The following is a 2,998-nucleotide window of genomic DNA, read 5'->3' as shown; positions in this document are numbered from 1 at the left end:
GACAAGTGCTGATTCCGCGGAGGAAATTAGAGCAGCAGGTGCATTTGTTTGGAATCCAGTGACTGTTGGGGGCAGGGGTTCTCCTTGGACAGAAGCGATTTCATGGGGAAAGAAAAGATACCATGCAGGTGTCTGCAAAGGACACGGGGGCCTCGGGCGAGACCAGCAGCAGCAAAGTCACGGCTAACAAGCAGCGGGTGGGTCACTGTCCCGGAGCCTGGCTGGGGTTGGGGAGGGCAGCTGATGGTCTAGCCGGTTCATGCGGGGCCAAGGGTCCCAGAGCTGCCCCTTGCAGGGCTTTGCGAAGCTGCAGGAGCCAGAAAGTCAGGGGGAAGTCACCATCTGCTTCAATCAGCTGTGGGTATTTATCACACGGTCAAGAAAGGGGCCTGGCCAGTTATCAATCCATTGACAGAGACCGCTGGGGTTCCGAATGGAGTCCGGGTGACATGGCCTCCAAGACTGGACATTAGATACTTACAGAAGTCTTATCACCCTTCGACATATTCTCCTGTTTCTTTTTTCTTTTTTTTTCTATCAAGGAATCTATTGTATGTCACTTCCCTGAATTAAGCATTTCTTACTTTTCAAGACAAAGTGACTTGAAAGTTACCATTAAGTCGAACTCGGTGTCACCTGGCTGTGAGCTCTTTCTCCAGGGCAGGAAGGCTGGTGCGTGAGTTCTGAGCGTGCCACGTAAACTTGACAGCTTGGTCAGGAGTAGAATGATTAGTTTACATGTATAAGACAATCAGGAAGGACAGCAGGAATTCATGTTTTGCTATCTATCAAAAAAAAAATATAGTAGGAATTCCCACCGTGGCTCAGAGGAAATGAATCTGACTAGCACCCATGAAGATGAAGGTTCACCTCGCTCAGTGGGTGAAGGATCCGGCATTGCCGTGAGTTGTGGTGTAGGTCGCAAACACAGCTCAGATCTCGCATGGTTGTGGCTGTGGCTGTGGTGTAGACCAGCAGCTACGGCTCTGATTAGACTCTTAGCCTGGGAACCTCCATATGCAGCACTAAAAGGACCAAACACACACACACACACACACACACACACACACACACACACACACACACATGAGTTCCATCAAGTTCTAGCAGACCTTATAAGTCAAAGGGTATATAATCTCAGTTCTTCATACAGAAACAAGGATGGGCAGTCTCTATGATGAAATAAATGAATGGTTGAATTAGACATTTTTTTATATCTTTTCCATAGCAATCATTTTTTTTGCTTGATATATAAATCAACCAAGGGAATTATTATTATAAGGAGAGAATTGAAAAACTATGCTATTATTTGACCCAGAAATTACAATCCTTTTGTACCTCTATTAACAAATGTTCACACATATGTTAATAGAGCTATTTTGGGGAATGTTTATTTCTATAATGTTTATAAGAGTTTAAAATCTGGAAATAACAGGAGTTCTTGTCAGGGCTGAGTGGTTTTCGAACCTGACTCATATCCATGAGGATATGGGTTCAATCCCTGGCCTTTCTCAGTAGGTTAAGGACCCAGTGTTGCTGTGGCTGTGATGTAAGTCACAGATGCAGCTTAGATCCCAAGTAGTTGTGGCTGTGGTGTTGGCCAGCAGCTGCAGCTCTGATTCCACCCCTAGCCTGGGAACTTCCACATGCTGCAGGTGCGGCCCTAAAAAGGCAAAAAACAAAAAACAAACAAAAAATCTGGAAACAACCAAAGTGGCCATCAGCCAGAGAATGACTAAATAACTGTGGTTTGTTCATATCATGTAATGCTACACATCCATGAAAATAATGAGCCATCCCCATACGGAATGCAAATAAACCCCAGTTACATGTTGACTTAAGAAGAGGAAGTTGCAGAAGAAGGCATGAAGTATAGCATTCATGTCAGAGCTTGAAAACACGTAGAAAACTGCCCTCCATTGTGATGGACACGTAGAAAAGGACTGAAGGCCTGAGGACATGCAGTTATAAATACCAAACTCCAGCAGGCGCCAAGTGGGCGCTCGGAGGGCTGGGGAGGGAGATGCAGTGGGTACGGGTGGGCCCAGTGGCCACCGTGTTTGTGCTGCTTTGTATAGAAACTCAGGATGGATGCCTCTTCTATCCGTTCTTAATGTTTATACATCTCGTAGGATGGAAATATTTAGTATTAACTAAAGAAAGCTATGTTGTTGTGTAAAATCGGACTTCTGATGATTAAAGTTGATGTCAGTGTTTTTACTAAATCACACAGGTCACAACATTTCATAGAACCTGCTTCACACCTGGCCGTTTCCCCACCTCATCCCGTGCTTCTCCAGTTCCTTCTACTCCACACCTGCCTTTTTGCTCGTCAGCCTTAGTGATGGGAAGCTTTGCATGTGTATCCTGTCCTGGCTGCCTGTCTATTGATTATCTGTCTGCCTGTCTGTCTATCTGTCTATCTATCTATCTATCTATCTATCTATCTATCATCTGTCTATCTATCTATCTTCTGTCTGTCTTCTATTATCTATCTATCTAATCTAATCTATCATCTATTATCTATCACCTATTTATCTGTATTTCCATCACCTATCTTTCTATTATCTATCATTTGTCTATCTATCTATCGTCTATCAATCTATCATCTATTCATACATTATCTATCAAATCCATCTATCTACCCATCCATCCATCCATCAACTGCCTATATTGAGTGTTACAAAACAACGTTCATCAAGTACCTGTTAAAGATCTTACTGACTTCCTCCAGCAGATTCGCGAGTTGAGCAGCAGCAGCCTGTCAGCAGACAGAGAGGAGCTCGGAGGAGCCGGACAGAATGAAAGACTTTTACGGCAGGAGGGAGCAGGAATAAGGAAGTTACACTGGATGAAGTGGGGTGGTGATTACAGGGTCACTTTCCTGTAGGAGATGGGGCAGCAGGGGTCAACCAGGCAGGGGGCCTTGCTAACTGCTGGTCAGGCAATTCCTGATGCACTGTGTTGACATTCCATTTCTGGAAGAGTGAAACCGTAA

This window comes from Sus scrofa, chromosome 3, assembly GCF_054392235.1.
Source record: "Sus scrofa isolate SSC_HxYL_T2T_F1_AM1 chromosome 3, Sscrofa_HxYL_maternal_Yorkshire_Landrace_v2.0, whole genome shotgun sequence".
NCBI lineage: Eukaryota > Metazoa > Chordata > Mammalia > Artiodactyla > Suidae > Sus > Sus scrofa.
This window is presented reverse-complemented; position numbering follows the sequence as displayed.